The sequence below is a fragment of the Vicia villosa genome, unplaced genomic scaffold (assembly GCF_029867415.1).
Source record: "Vicia villosa cultivar HV-30 ecotype Madison, WI unplaced genomic scaffold, Vvil1.0 ctg.001810F_1_1, whole genome shotgun sequence".
In the NCBI taxonomy this organism is placed as follows: domain Eukaryota; kingdom Viridiplantae; phylum Streptophyta; class Magnoliopsida; order Fabales; family Fabaceae; genus Vicia; species Vicia villosa.
In genome coordinates, this window is record NW_026705737.1 from 182,202 (window position 1) to 199,260 (window position 17,059).

The following is a 17,059-nucleotide window of genomic DNA, read 5'->3' on the forward strand; positions in this document are numbered from 1 at the left end:
GAAGAAAGATTACAAAGCTCTCTTCTTGATACACTCTTGCGTCGATGGTGATAACTTCGAAAAGGTCGGTGATTGCGAGTCCGCAAGGCAAGCTTGGTTAATTCTTGAGAAAGCATATGCTGGGGCTGCGAAGGCGAAGGTTGTGAGGTTACAAACTCACAAGAGGCAATTCGAGTTAACGCAAATGGAAGAGAAGGAAACGATCAACGATTATGTGACGCGCATTACGCGCTTAGTGAATCAAATCAAGTCGTGTGGGGAAACGATCTTAGAGCAGAATGTTGTGTCAAAAATCCTACGTTCGTTGACGTCAAGATTCGACAACATTGTGGTTGCTATTGAAGAGTCGAAGGACCTTACGTCGCTGAGCAAGGATGAGCTTCAAAGTTCCCTAGAAGCACATGAACAAAGAATGGACGAGAGAGGAAGCGATAAAGCAAAGGCGGAATTAGCTTTGCAAGCTCGTTTCAATGAAAGGAGTAAAGGTTCGAAAGGGAAATGGCCTTCGAAAGGGAAGCAAGGCGATGGTGAACCTAAACATTCGAAGGGACAAAAGGGTGAGAGCAGCAGCTCAAACGGTTATGGTGATCGAAGCAACGCGAGAGGTGGAAAACCAAGAGACATGAGCAAGGTACAATGCTGGAAATGCAGGAAACTTGGGCATTTTCAAGCAAAGTGTGGTGCTAAACAGCTTGAAACTAAAGGGGATGAAGCCAAGGTTGCTAGGCAAGAGGTGGATGATGAAGCCACACTCTTAATGATGATTACCGATGAGTGCGAAGGCATGACAGAGGTGCTGGACAGCAGCTGCAAGTCACGGGACAGCAGCTGCAGCAGTGCAGAAAAAGCGACAGTTTTGAGTTCGGAACAAAATGTGATGATTTCGGTTCGTGATGGAACTCAAGGCAAAGAGGAGTGGTACTTAGACTCCGGATGTTCAACGCATATGACTGGAAGAAGAGATTGGTTTGTGCAAATCAATCAAGTGGCGAAAAACAAAGTGAAGTTTGCGGACGATTCCACTCTCATGGCCGAAGGTGTCGGTGATGTGTTGATCGAGAAAAAGGATGGTGGACATTCTATGATCAAGGATGTGCTGTATATTCCAGGTATTAAGTGTAATCTTTTGAGTATTGGTCAATTGCTCGAAAAAGGTTACAATATACGATTGGAAGATAAGATCTTGCGGGTTGTTGATGCTAGTGGAGTGCTGATCCTAAAGGCTCCCATGGCTACCAATAGGACTTTCAAAGTGGAGCTGAAAGTATTGGAGCATAGGTGCTTAGCTACAGCTGCAAGTAGAGAGGAGTGGTTATGGCATTATCGTCTCGGTCACTTGAATTTTCGTGATCTCAAAGCGTTGCAACAAGAGGGTATGGTTACCGGGCTGCCACACATTAACGTTCCAGCTGAGTTGTGTGAGGAATGTGTGAAAGGAAAACAACACAAAGGAAGTTTTAGCAAGGATGCGGGTCATAGGACCAATGCACACCTTGAGGTGGTGTATTCCGATGTTTGTGGACCTATGCAAGTGGACACATTTGGTGGCAATCGATATTTTGTCACGTTCATTGACGATTTTAGTAGAAAGTTGTGGACTTACGTCATCAAGAGAAAGGATGAGGTGTTTGATGTATTCAAAAGGTTTAAGTCCATGGCGGAGAGGCAATGCGGTCGCAAGTTGAAAGTTCTCAAAACGGACGGTGGAGGTGAGTATACCTCGGTTGCGTTTGGGAAGTATTGTGATGATGAGGGTATAGTGCGTGAGGTTGTGCCACCCTATACGCCGCAGCAAAATGGTATTGCCGAGAGGAAAAATCGTTCAATTATGAACATGGTTCGAAGCATGTTAAGCGGTAAAAGTCTACCGAAGGAACTATGGGGAGAAGCGGTCTCTACAGCCACATACTTATTGAATCGTTGTCCTACAAAGAAGCTTGAAAAGCTTACACCGGAAGAGGCTTGGTGTGGATTCAAACCGAATATAAGTCATTTGCGTGTATTCGGTTCGGTGGCTTATAAACATGTGCCGGGACAATTGAGAAAGAAGTTGGACGATAAAGGAGAAGAGATGATATTCGTTGGATATCACTCTACAGGCGGTTACAAACTGTTCGATGCGAGAAATCGGAAGATTCAAATTAGTCGAGATGTTATTTTTGAAGAAAATAACAGCAGCAGTCTCAGCGTAACCGGTTACGGCCAGCCAGTACAAACTGGCGTAACCGGTTACGGACAGGAAAAACAGAGTCAGAATTCTGCAGGGAACAGCGTAACCGGTTACGGCCAGGCAGTACATACAGGCGTAACCGGTTACGAGCAGAACAGAGTCCCAACTGCTGTATTTTTTGATGATCCAGTCAGTCCCGAAACAGTTCCGCAGCCTCCGAATGATGTTCAAACTGAAGGACACCGTAGAAGATCAACAAGGCAAAGAGTGTTGCCTTCTAGACTCCAAGAATGTGAGAGATTCCAAGATAACGAAGTTAATAATGAAGGTGATTTCGTTCATTTTGCGCTTATGGCCGAATCCGAACCGGTGAATACGGAGGAGGCTCTAAGGGATCCAAAATGGATTTGTGCAATGAAAGAGGAGCTGGAATCAATCGAGAAAAACGGTACTTGGGAGTTAGTTGATCTACCTCATGGTAAGAAGCCAATTGGTGTCCGTTGGGTCTTTAAAGTGAAAGCAAATCCGAAGGGCGAGATAATCAAGTATAAGGCTCGATTAGTAGCGAAAGGGTTTTTGCAACGTGAAGGAATAGACTTTGAGGAGGTGTTTGCTCCTGTGGCTAGGCTTGAGACCATCCGATTGGTTGTTGGTATTGCAAACAACAACAATTGGAGCGTTTATCAAATGGACGTCAAATCTGCGTTTTTGAACGGTCCACTTGATGAGGAAGTTTATGTTGGACAGCCCCCTGGTTTTGAAGTAAAGAATCAAGAGATGAGATACTACAAGTTGCATAAAGCCTTGTATGGTTTGAAACAAGCTCCAAGAGCTTGGAACAAACGCATAGATGGCTTCCTTGTTGACATTGACTTCAAGCGGTGTGTGTCCGAACATGGTGTATATGTGAGATCAAATGCTAAGGATGGAGTGATAATCCTTTGCTTATATGTGGACGATCTCTTGATTACCGGCAGCTGTGAGGAGAGTATTTCAAGGTTCAAGAAGGAACTCATGAGCGAGTTTGAGATGACGGACCTTGGAATCATGAAATACTTCCTGGGCATAGAGTTCCAAAGGTCAAAAACGGGACTGCTCATGCACCAAAGGAGGTATGCACTTGAGATCTTGAAGAGGTGTGAAATGGAACATTGCAATGTTGCCATTACACCATGTGAAGCAAGGCTACAGTTGTCCAAAAGTGAGGATGAGCAAGATGTTGATCCAACTCAATATCGAAGATTGATTGGATCATTGCGGTATTTGTGCAATACGCGACCGGACTTGGCATTTAGTGTCGGTATTGCGAGTAGATTCATGGAGAGACCAAAGGTATCTCATATGGCAGCTGTCAAGAGGATCCTTAGATATATTAAAGGGACTCTTGGTTGTGGAATTCTCTTTCCGGCATCGGATACGAGCCGAAAGTGTGATTTACTTGGTTTCACCGATTCCAATTGGTGTGGTGATAAGGATGATAGAAAGTCAACAGCTGGATACATCTTTATGCTAGGTAGAACTCCAATCTCTTGGTGTTCGAAAAAGGAACCGGTGGTAGCACTCTCATCTTGTGAGGCCGAGTATATTGCGGCATCGTTGTGTGCTTGCCAAGCCATGTGGCTTATGAATCTATTGAAGGAGCTTAATAGTAGTGAGGGTGAGGCTATTACTCTCCTTGTCGACAATGTCTCCGCGATCAACCTTGCGAAGAATCCAATTGCACATGGAAGAAGCAAGCACATAGAGATGCGGTTTCATTACTTGAGGGAGTTAGTGAGCGATGGAAAGTTACGATTGGGGTATTGTCGAAGCGAAGATCAAGTAGCTGACTTATTGACCAAGGGTGTGACCAATGAGGTGTTCAAGAGGCTGAGAAGGAAGCTGAGCATGGTGGACTTGGACCAACTGAAGTGAGGTGGTGTGTTGAAACTGCTGTTTTTAGCACTTCAGTTGGCGTAACCGGTTACGCCTGTTACCGTAACCGGTTACGAACCCGTAAAACAGATTTACTGTAGATGTTGCGTTTGCGTAACCGGTTACGCTGTTTGCCGTAACCGGTTACACTGAAGCCCAACTGTTTTTCTGTTTGTTTTAGGGTGCTTTAAATCATTCCAATCATTTTGTAACTTGTACTATATAAGGAGCTCACTACTCCTATGTTGTGGTTAATGCCAATTCACTATCTCACCCTCAATTACTCTCTCTCTCTATCTTTTCTCTTCATTCTTTAATCTTCATCTTCTTCAATTGATCATTTTCCCCATTAAAGAAACCTTAATTTGATTTGTATGTTCCAACAATAACTGATATGAATTGGAAACAATCTTACATTACAGGTTACCTAAGACGGGGAATGTATTTGAGAAATAAAATTGGTTTTCCGTGTGATAGTTTTGAATTGCTGTTTGCGCTTACTGTTTTTTTTCTTTCGCTTTCTATCACTGTTTCTGTTTTCCCTCTGCTTTGTTATCGGCCTAGTCTAGTCTTGGCTTGGTTTCAGTGTCTTTGTTCTATGTGGTTCCAAATTGAAATTCACTGGAAGCCATGAAGTCTCTTGGTATATTGGTGAGTACAAGCATAATTTATACACCATGAAGAAACTTGTAGCCCAAGCAACCAATAAATAACTAACTAACAAACAAACAAACTTGATGTATATCAGAGTACAAAGACTATTCTTGTATGTGCGTTCTGTATACCTACAAAATGTGGTAGGTTTTGATCCATCATGAAATGTGTACCTAATTCATGTTCAGTTGGTCTGTTGTACAACTTAATCATCATTCTTAACCCTGCAGTTTGACCTTGACCAATCTTACATGATAACCTCGCCGCGATTCAGCTTGGTTCGTTCCTGCACTGCAATCTTGTGATTCATTGGATAAGGCTCGTGTGAATTGCTTCTTTCATACCGCTTCAAACACACAAGCACCGCCTGATACATCCACCATAGACCCAAAACCAAACAACAACAACTGTTCATTGCTTAAATTAAAGCACAGTATGGCAGTTTTTTTGAACTAGCTAGCTAACTATGCCTTTCAAGGACTCGATTGTGACAGACTGATCCTTACCATAACAGTACAGCTTCCAAAGCAAAAACACAACCATCTCAACTTCTACTCAAGATCCACATGCAAACCTTTTCTTCAGTAATTTACTTTAACAACATATTTGACTAGGTCTCACTCTACTGATACAAGAGGTTGCTGTTTGAACTGAGGTAGGGTCTTTTTAAATAGGAGGTTAATTAAGGCTTCGTGATGAATTGATGGAAGTTTAAGATGCAGGTGGTTGCTTGGGATTTGATGTTGAGATTTAAGTAAGATTGTTATGTTGGATATTGTAGTTTAGGTGGTATTGTATTGTTTTGTACATGGTCTAGCCAGGGAACATATGCTCTCACTCAATGATTATATTTGGAGATCATATAGTTGGTCTTTCACAATAATATCATGTTTTGATCAACATGATTTGAAGCATCCATTAATATGATGTTACAAATTTTACTAGCACGCTGCTCGACAACCTAGAAGCAGTAGCATATCTAAGCCGAACCTTAGATATTAGAAAGTTGGAAACCTGTTTTAGTGGCTATTGTTTAAAGAAGCTGATAGATTCCAAAGTAGGAAGGAGACTATGGGAATACTATTTAAATTTGGTCAAAACTTGATATGATTATTCTTGTTCATCATTGTTAATTTGTTAGTGATAGTGTCACACTGACATGCTAAGATTATCTTGAATCTTGTAATGTTATAATTTGTTTGTTATTATTTGTGTGTAGAATAGTTCGATCGGATAAACAAGCTGTAGTCATTATAAATGTTTATCATGTGTTGCTTGATCAACAAGTTAACCTAAATATTGCCCTAACTAAGCATGCATGGATTCTGTATGAACTGCAGAAAATATCATGTGTACACTTCTATGGCAGTGATGTATTGCTTGATCACCAAGTTTTAATCGGTTATACTCTAGCAAATATATTTACAATTTAGTTGGAGGATGTGAGTTAACAATCGGACTAAGTCGTTTGAAAGATATATGTACTATGTGGTATGCTAAAACAAAAATGCATATACATTCAATTATCTTTTGATTGGACAAGTCATTTGAAACTATAATGTTTGTTTTTTTTTTCCATAATTAAATATACATAACTTGTATTTTAAAATATTTAAAAAATAAAAAAATTATTACTTGATTTTTTACGGAGATTTTCATATTTCTAAGTTAATTTTAGAAAAATTTAAATTCAATTCAATTGAAATTGAAATAGGGTATAGAATAAAAAATACATAAATATTAATTTAAATATTAATAAATATTTTAGATATTATTTTGTAAACTGGTTTTAATTGAATTTTCAATTAAATTTTCAAAAGTAAATCAAATCAAATTATATATGTTTAAACACTAGATTTTCTCAACAGAAAAATAAATCTAGATTCACTTGACCAAGTCAAATAAATGTTCATATATTTTGCTATAAATGCTCTCATATTTCACTCACTCTTACACATCACTCTCTGTCCTTCAACAAACAACAAACCGAAGATCACAGCATTTCCTTTCTTTATTCTTTAACCCTTTTATCATCCTATCACTCCACACAACAAGATGAGGAAGAAAAGTATTCCATATTGTTCTTTTCAATATCCATCTTGGTACTATGATCTTAAACACACACAAGCTTTAAGAGCTGATCAATCTCACAATGACAATGACGAGAAAGAGAAACATGCATGTCATGTTTGCACTAAAGATTTTCCGTCCAAAAAGGCTTTGAATGGACACATGAGAGTACACAAAAAAGATAACAAGGCTATTCCTCCGCCACCAATTTCATCTCCTCACAATATTGACTTATCAAAGTATTTGCCACCAAGATCGCATAAATGCAGCAAGAGGAATAGTGATAACGATCATGATGACCGGAAAAGGATGAAGCTTCACGGAAATATGGTTAACGAGAAGATCAAGGAACAAGCTTCGACGAAGCCAATCACCGGTCATGTTAGCGGCATTGATGAAACAGTGATGGATATTGGTGTTGAGATTCAAGATTCTTAAAGAAAATTAATAAGTTGGTGTTGAGATTCAAGATCGTTAAAGAAAATTAGTAATAGAAGATTATAGTTATTATAGTTAGTTGTTATTTCAATAACATAACATGATTATTGTGATTGTTTGTATTCATGAGAATTATTCTCCAGTTTTTCTTGATTAAAATTTCAGTTTATATTAAAGTATTTCAATGCAATTGTATTTATTTATTTGGGTGGTTATTACATGAGTAATTTAAATTGGAAACAACTTAAAATATATACGGTATGCACTGCAGAAATTATCATGTGTTACTTGATCACCAAGTTAACCTAAACATTGCCCTAACTAAACAGAACCGATGACGGGGAAGGTGTTGGAGAAAAAGTTTTGGTTTTCGGTGTGATAGTGTTTATTTGCGTTTTGGGGTTATTGTTTTTTTTTTTCCTTTCACTTTCTATCACTGTTTGTTTCTGTTTTCCCTTTTCTTTAGTATGACCTAGTCTAGTCTCAATTTGGTTTTAGACTTTTACTGTTTTTTGTTCTATGTGGTTCCGAGGGGTGAGGATTTTGGTTTGTCTTCAGACAGGTGTTTTTATTTGTAGATAGATATGTATTTTCTGGAAAAACCAAATATAATTTAGCAAAGCCATGGAGTCCATGTTTTTAAATTGCAGTTGCGGCCGCGGATACAGTTGCGGGTGTTGCGATTGCGGTCATTGTAGTTGCTACGATGCACATTGCGGCGTTGCGGCATAAATTTAAATTAGGAAAGATTTAAAATACACCATTAAAAAAGAAAATTTCTTTGGCCACCTCCCTATGGGGGTCACCCCCAGCGAAAATTCCAAAATACCCCTGCTTCGGAAGTTCATTTCCGAAAGCGTCTTTTTTTGAAAAAATTGACTTATTTCGGAAGTTCATTTCCGAAAACATTATTTCGGAAGTTCACTTCCGAAATACTGCGATTTCTGCAGATTTATCAAAACACTCCCCCTCCCCCAATCATTTACCCTAAATCAAAACAAAAAGTGGCAAAGGCGAAAATTTGTGCAAACAGAATTCCAAAGCTGCATCAAGGCTCCAATCACACTGCTAAACAACATTCAAAAGCCCTCAATCCTAACACTTTGTAAGTTTTGAAATTTTTAGATCTATTATTCAAATGCATGTTATTTAGGGTTTTAATTGCATAAATGATATATGGTTAGGTTGTTAGTAGTATTTAGGTTGTTTAGAAGCATTTTGATTTGGTTTGAAGTTTGGTTTAGGGGTCTGCCATGGAAGTTGCAGAAAACTCCATCGCAGGGGTGTTTCGGAAGTTCATTTCCGAAAACACCTCCATCCCAGTTTTCGGAAATGAACTTCCGAAATGTATCAGAAGTTCAAATTTTTTTGTTTTTTATTTTGTCTATGCATATTAATCGTTTTCAATTGTTTACAGGAACATGTCAGGCAACCAACCAGCACGCAGGACTGTGTCTTCTAAAGAGGGCGCTAAGGGAAGAAAGGGTTCTTCAAAGAAGGAGGTGAAAGAGGTGAAGGAGGTGAAGGAGGTGAAGGAGGTGAAGGAGGTGAAGGAGAAGAAGAAGCTTTTGACTGGTTCTGCTTCTCGTCCCCTGGGGGTCCATGGCTCGGACGTGCAGGCTCAGCCTTCAGGCGTGATCAACGCTGATGGTTCTGATACTGAGTGGGATGAGGATTGGTATAATTATCTTCATTCGGAGGAGTTCGCTCGTCGGGAAGAATAACGTGTTTTTATTTTGTTTGATGTGTATTTTGTAACCCTCGTCGGGCAGAATAACATGTTTTTGTTTTGTTTGACGTGTTTTGTTTTGTTTTGTTCTGATTTCGGATTGTATCGCACAGTGTTTTTGTATTGGATTTATCATGTTAGTTTTTGGAAGTGGTAACCGGGGTCGGAACATATGACGGAGGAGGTGGATGTTCGGAGGAAGAAGAACCGGAGGTACGTCCACCGCGAGACAAAGGAGCCAATCAATGTAAGCTATAGTTTATCATTATCATCTGGGGACGTCATTTCTAAAAAATCAAGATTAAAAATAATAAGATTTTTTTCCCAATTTTTTGTAATGACGTCCCCTGATGATAATGATAAACTATAGCTTACATTGATTGGCTCCTTTGTCTCGCGGTGGACGTACCTCCGGTTCTTCTTCCTCCGGACATCCACCTCCTCCGTCATATGTTCCGGCCCCGGTTACACCTCCTCCGTCATTTGTTACTTACAGTAGTACGTATTTTTATTAAAAGAATAAAAAAACCTTTTGAAATTTGGAAGCCTTTTTTTCTCCCCACCACTCTCTCATCCCCACCTACCCGTGTTCAACAATATGTAACTTTAATTTTATGTAATATTATCGTTGTCATCTTCACCCGATTAAATAAAGCGAATTGTTGTTGTTTTTCATTTTATTCTGTCCAGACATATTTTCGGAGGTTCATTTCCGAATTCTCCAAGGGGGGTGCGTTCGGAGATGAACTTCCGAAACACCACATTTTCTGAAAAGTAACTTTATTTCGGAGATGCATCTCCAAAATCAATATTTTATATTAAAAAAAACACGTTTTCGGAGATACATTTCCGAAAACACCTTTTTTAAGAAAAAAAGTACAGTTTCGGAAATGAAATTCCGAAACAAGGGGTATTGTGGTAAATTCACCAGGGGTGGGCAAGAAGGTTAGGAGGTGGGTGAAGAAATTTTCTTAAAAAACACTTAATGTTCATATTTTACATTACAAATCACATATAAATTGAGTCTATGGGTTCTCAAATGTTGAGTTATGATGAAAATATGTGAAGAAACATGGATGAAGGTGTTTGATGTGAATTTTAGTATTGTTGAACGTGTGATTACAAATCACACCGCAATTGCGGCCCGATGCGGATGCGGAGCCTACCGCATCAGCAATATTGCGGTCGCAATTGCGGTTGCGGACTGCAATTTAAAACCATGTATTGGATATTAGAAAGTTAGAAAGCTATTTCCGTGGCTATTATTAAAATTTGGTCCAAAAAAATGATATGATCACTCTTGTTCCTCCTTGTTAGGGTGACATGCTTAGGTTATCTTGCATATTGTAACGTGTCAATTGTTTGATATTTGTAGGTAGACTAGTTTGATGAGCTAAATAATGCAGAACACATAATCTATTTGAGCTAAACATTGAGCTTAGCTTATTTCCATTGATGTGATCTGTTGTGTAAAATGATACCAATAACAAAGTATAATAGGGAATTAGGGAAGAGAATAAGAACACAAGAATTGGTTATAACTGCTATTCTTTCACTTTCTCTTAAAACAAGATTACAAGTTTACAAGAATAACAAATAACCTCTCTCACCCTAAATTAGGATTTGCAGCTTAGCAATGATGAGAGACTAGTATGCTATTTATAATAAAACCTAACATACTAACTAATGGGCTTTTTCCACAAGGCCCATTACACAAGCCAACTTAATAAACAAGCTAACTTAACAAATTAGGGTTTAAACACTAAAACCTAATTTAACATGCTAACAACCCTAGCATCTTCGACACAAGCATGTGAACAACCTTCGACATCATGCTTAACCCTGTCGAACCAAGAAGCTACCCTTCGGCCATACTAGAGTTCGATCCAATATCTCACAAATCTCCACCTTGGATCTAACTCTACAACATCAAGGGAACACACTAGCTTTCTTCATGCAGCTTTATCAACTGCATACAGTGGAAAAACTTGCAACTCGGCAATGTCTTGGTGATCATATCAGCAGCATTGTCTTCAGTCGAAACCTTCAGCACTTGGACTTCTCCACGCTCGATTACTCCTCTGACGAAATGCAGCCTCACATCAATGTGCTTAGTTCGCTCATGATAGGCTGAATTCTTCGACAGGTGTATTGCACTCTGACTATCACATTTAATAGTGATACTTCGACCTTGAAGTTTCAGCTCCTTTGCAAAACCTTCAAGCCACAATGCTTCTTTCACAGCTTCAGTGAGAGCAATATATTCCGCTTCAGTGGTTGATAGAGCAACAACCTTCTGAAGAGTTGCTTTCCAACTAATTGTTGTGCCAAACATAGTGAAAACATATCCAGAAATAGACTTTCTAGAATCCATACAACCTGCATAATCAGAGTCGACATATCCTTCTATTACTGCTTTACTATCTTCACCCAAGGCTCCACCATAAATTAGGACTCTATTCAGAGACCCATTTATGTACCTTAAAATCCACTTACAGCTGACTAACCTTGCCCCAACAGGTTTCTTGATCAGTTCCCAAGTATGATTATCATGAAGAGATTTCATCTCATCATCCATGGCCTTCAGCCATTCAGTCTTATTTCGACTCCTCATAACTTCCTTATAGTCTCTAGGTTCTTCGTCTAGAACCTCATTTGCAGAGATTAAGGCATAAGCTATAAGATCTGCATATCCAAGTCTTTGAGGTGGCTTGATGACTCTTCTCGACCTATCTCTCGACAATAGGTAGTCATCGTCAGTTTCCTCAACTTCAGCATCTTCTGCTTCTTCTTCGACTTCATCTGGGATATGCAATTCAGCATCAACATGCTCCACCTCAACAGGAATCTCTACCTGTTCCAGCTCTTCGTCAGATGTTTCTGTACTTCGACCAACATCATCAGTTTTCTTAAAAGCCATTTTAGCTTCATTAAAAACTACATCTCGACTGGTGATACACCTCCTGTGACCTGGCTCTAGGCACCATAGCCTATAAGCTTTGACTCCTTCAGGGTATCCCATGAACATGCATTTCATAGCTCTAGGTTCGACCTTGTCTTGCCTAATGTGAGCATAGGCTACGCATCCAAATACTCTCAGTTTGTCGAGATCTGGTGGATGTCCCGACCAAACTTCTTCAGGTGTCTTCATATCTAACGCTGTCGAAGGACATCTGTTTATCAGATATGTTGCTGTCGAAACAGCCTCAGCCCAGAACACCTTTGTTAACCCCGCACTAGTCAACATGCATCTGACTCTCTCCAAAATAGTTCGATTAAACCTTTCAGCCAAACCATTTTGCTGTGGAGTACCTGCAGTAGTTCTATGCCTTGCTATACCAGAGGCAGCACAAAAACTGTCGAATGCCTCATTGCAAAATTCAAGGCCATTGTCGGTTCTCAACCTCTTGACCTTTCTGCCAGTCTGATTTTCAACCAGAGTCTTCCAACTTTTGAAATTCTCAAAAGTTTCATCCTTAGTCTTCTGGATGAATACCCATAATTTTCTGGAATAATCATCTACTATGGATAGAAAATACCTTGCTCCTGAATGTGATGGACACCTTGCAGGCCCCCAAAGATCAGCATGGATGTAATCAAGGGATCCATGTGTTCTTTGTTTGCCTTTGTTGAACTTCACTCTGCAAGATTTTTCAAGTACACAGGGTTCACAAAACTTCAGCTTTTCGATTTTGTCTCCACCAAGCAGATTTTGTTTCCCTAATTCGACCAGACCCCTTTCACTGACATGGCCCAATCTCATGTGCCAGATTTCTGTCTTCGACAAAGGTTTCGTGGATACAACATTTGTCGAACCACTTACAACTTCAGCCTCAAGGGTATACAAGCCTTGTTTCTTCACGCCTCTCAAGACTTCCTTCGACCCCTTCATGACTCTTAGGATGCTTTTCTCTCCTTGGAAAACATATCCTTTCTTGTCGAATTCACCAAGAGAAAGCAAATTTCTCTTCAAATCAGGAACATACCTGACTTCAGTCAACAACCTTATTGACTCATCATGGAGCTTGAATCTCACAGATCCAACACCTGCAATCTTGCAAGCCTTGTTGTTTCCCAGCAATACTGATCCACCATCTTGATCACATAATTCCTCGAACAAGTCTTTGTTTGGAGTCATGTGCCAAGTGCAACCTGAATCCATAATCCACTCCTTCTTAGAGTCACTGCTTGAAACCACAAGAACATCAGATGATTCAAAATCATCTTGAACAATGACAGCGTTGCCATTATCCTTACCTCCATGATATTTCAAGCGTTCAGGGCACACCTTTCTTGTGTGACCCTCCTTCTTACAATGGTAGCATCGAATGCCAGATGCTTCGCCACTGTAAGTCTTCGACTGGCTTTTGCCTTTCTTCTTGTCGAACTTACCATCCTTTCGTAAGAGTTTTCCTTTAACGGCCAAACCTTCGCCAACAGTCGAAGGTTTATGCTCCTTTCGTTCATTCAAGTCCTTAGAGTACAAGGCTGATTGAACTTCTTCAAACGTCAGGGACTCCCTTCCATACAAGAGAGTTTCTTTGAAGTGAGCATGTGATCGAGGCAAAGAACACAATAGTAACAGCGCTTGATCTTCATCATCGATTTTCACATCAATATTTTCAAGATCAAGAATCAGCTTGTTGAACATATCCAACTGCTCAGCCAATACTTTGTCTTCAATCATCTTGAATGAATACAAAGCTTGCTTCAGGTAGAGTCGATTTACCAGCGATTTGGTCATGTACAAACTTTCAAGTTTCACCCATAACCCTGATGCCGTCGTCTCCTTTGATACCTGCCTGAGAACCTTATCACCAAGGCTCAACAAAATTGCGCTGTGTGCCTTCTCAATCATAGTCGTCTTCTCCGCTGCAGTTAATGCAGCATTCATGGCTGCCTCTCCCTTCAACGCTTCCAAACAACCCTGCTGAACCAGTAGGGCTTTCATCTTCAAGCGCCACAGACCGAAATCATTCACTCCGGTGAACTTTTCAATCTCATACTTTGTTGACGGCATCTTCTCCACGCTCACCGCACCAATTTATTGTGAAAAACGATACCAATAACAAAGTATAATAGGGAATTAGGGAAGAGAATAAGAACACAAGAATTGGTTATAACTGCTATTCTTTCACTTTCTCTTAAAACAAGATTACAAGTTTACAAGAATAACAAATAACCTCTCTCACCCTAAATTAGGATTTGCAGCTTAGCAATGATGAGAGACTAGTATGCTATTTATAATAAAACCTAACATACTAACTAATGGGCTTTTTCCACAAGGCCCATTACACAAGCCAACTTAATAAACAAGCTAACTTAACAAATTAGGGTTTAAACACTAAAACCTAATTTAACATGCTAACAACCCTAGCATCTTCGACACAAGCATGTGAACAACCTTCGACATCATGCTTAACCCTGTCGAACCAAGAAGCTACCCTTCGGCCATACTAGAGTTCGATCCAATATCTCACATGATCAATATATATACAATGTGGATAACTTGTATCTCAAGTAATGACAAATTTGGATAGCAATTTATAAATGGAAAGCAAGAATAACTAACTTAAGTTATACTAATAAAAATTATTTATAATGGTCCAATACTAAATAAACTAAAATGCAGTTATTGTAAATATTCACATAAGGTATATGTTTGGTTTTCAATTTTTTACTTCAGTTGACTACTTATCAGTGTTGTCATTAGTTTTAGCAAAATCATCGTTGTGTATCTACTTAAAGGTTTCTAATAGGGGTGGGTTTGATAAATCTTTTTGAAATATTTGTGAGAAGTTATTTTAAGCTATTAAGACGTTTTAGTGATGTTTTAAGCTATCTAGATAATGATGCAGGGTACTTATACTTGGATTTGTAACGAAATAAGTGATAATGACTGCAATGAGTGTGGTAAGGGTATATGGTATTCTTCTATCCCGTCCACATGGTCATGAAGAAGTTCTAATAAGAAGCATTGAAGAGAAATGCGTGCGAAAGAGTTGAACCCTCAACTCTTCCGATGGTACACGACCACGCTCTCAATAAATCTCTCATCAATAAAACTAATTGAACGGTCATCTAGATACAAGGTGTTGTATTACAAGTAGGCGGTTTAAATCGTTCATACAATATAAAAACCAGATCAAGCAATTTCATGTATTCAATTCGTTCTAGTTGTTTTACGGTTTTGAAAAATATTTCCACTAAAGAAATTACCGGTGTGAGTTGCGGACTAGGTTGGTCTCTTTAAGACGTTTCGTGGCCCTGCCCAAGATTATGAAAAGCAGTCACTCAACCACGTCGTCTCAAAGATTAAACATCTTGGTTCTATACTGTATGATTTCTACTTGCACGGTAGATAATCGGCTTAGAAATACACCTTCCAATGGTTCAAAACCTAATCAAATATGGTATAAATATCACTCGTAGTATCTAGTATATAGATCAGTCATAATAATTTCTCAAATGATGAGAAATTCAAATAATTCTCAAGAGAATTCAATAATAATCATTTGACCACTCAAAATAATTTCTCATTTAAAGAGAAATTCAATTAATTCTCCAAAGAGAATCTAAAAATAATACTTTATAATTTCTCAACTCAAATGAGGAGAAATTAAAATAATTCTCTAAAGAGAATTCAAGATAGTACTAGGAAAATTCAACAAATAGAAATAAATGAACAAAGTTACGAGAGTGAGGAAGGAAAAACTAAAAATAAGCTTTTGGTGCATTTTGGAATGAAACAAAGAATTTCCTTATATAATGAAGTGAGCTAGCTAAGATATCACACATAAGCAATGTCCGACTAAGAAAATATTTCAACTAACACGCAATGTGAGAGTTAAGAACTTTTTCAAATCCATCTACCTATTGGAATATTGATATATTCCAACAATCCCCCACTTGATTTTAAAAAAAAGTGTTTCACAAGTAACTTCAAACATTTCTAAGATTGTGCATGAACAAAGGTGTCTACGACTTGAACCTTTGCGTATCAAGTAGGATTCTGATTCAACAAGAGTGACACAATTGTCTTAAACTCTATCTCAAACATCAAATCCGCACACAACCTTTTCTTAAACTCTTGATTCATGCTGCTTCTCTACAAAGATTATTGTCTCTTCATCGAATACATAACTTTATGGCCTCCATCTTCTGAAACACCAATATCTTTCTTGAACAAATTAGATAACGTACTCTTGAAGTCAAGGTGAATTTGAAAATTACTAGAGTTGAAAATCAATGTCACGGCGTTGTTGCAACCACCAAAGCTAAAAAAGCTATGCCTCTCCCTCTAGTAAAGAGTGTTCTAACTCTAGTGACTTCTCTATCCACTCTTACGCAAGAACATCTTGCTCCCCAAGAATTGATCGAGGAACGTTCCAAGTCTTTATGTTCTTCCAACATATGCGTCGTCTTTTCCAACGCCAACCTTCACAACAACCTCTTTCACAATCGCTAATGCCTTGACACGAGATGCTCCAAAATATTCAACAACAACAAGTAAATCTAGGCATGCAAGGAGTTTCCAACCTACTGAATAACACTTGGTACAACAACAAAACTCACAAGCCTTAGTGCACAAGATACTTAAAATAGAAGAGAGCCTGTAATGCACTTTTTCAAGAATCAACACTACGCGTAATATATCGCCCCGACGGTCTTCAAATCTAATGGCATGACCTCATAATAGTAGTTGTTATTATTGGTTATGAACACAATTTTGGAGTATGGTGTTCATGTTTATTTGGTTGTATATTGAGTGGACATCCTTAAAACTTAGGACATGGAAACCCAAGGCCCGTCAATCAAACTGTCGATGCTCATAAGCAGTTAGGAGTCCTAGAGAGATGTTTGATTGAGGTCGGTGAAATCTACTTGCATCCTCTATTTGCTCGACGCCTTTTTCACAATCATTATGTTGGTAAACTAGGCTAGGTATATGATTTCTTATATAAAACCATCCTCTTTCAATTTCTTCATCTCTTTAGAAGTGTATGGTCTCTATTCCTTACCTTTCTTACACTTCCTCTAGGTGGCGGGATTGAAGTTGTTCTCGGTAGAGAGATGATAACATA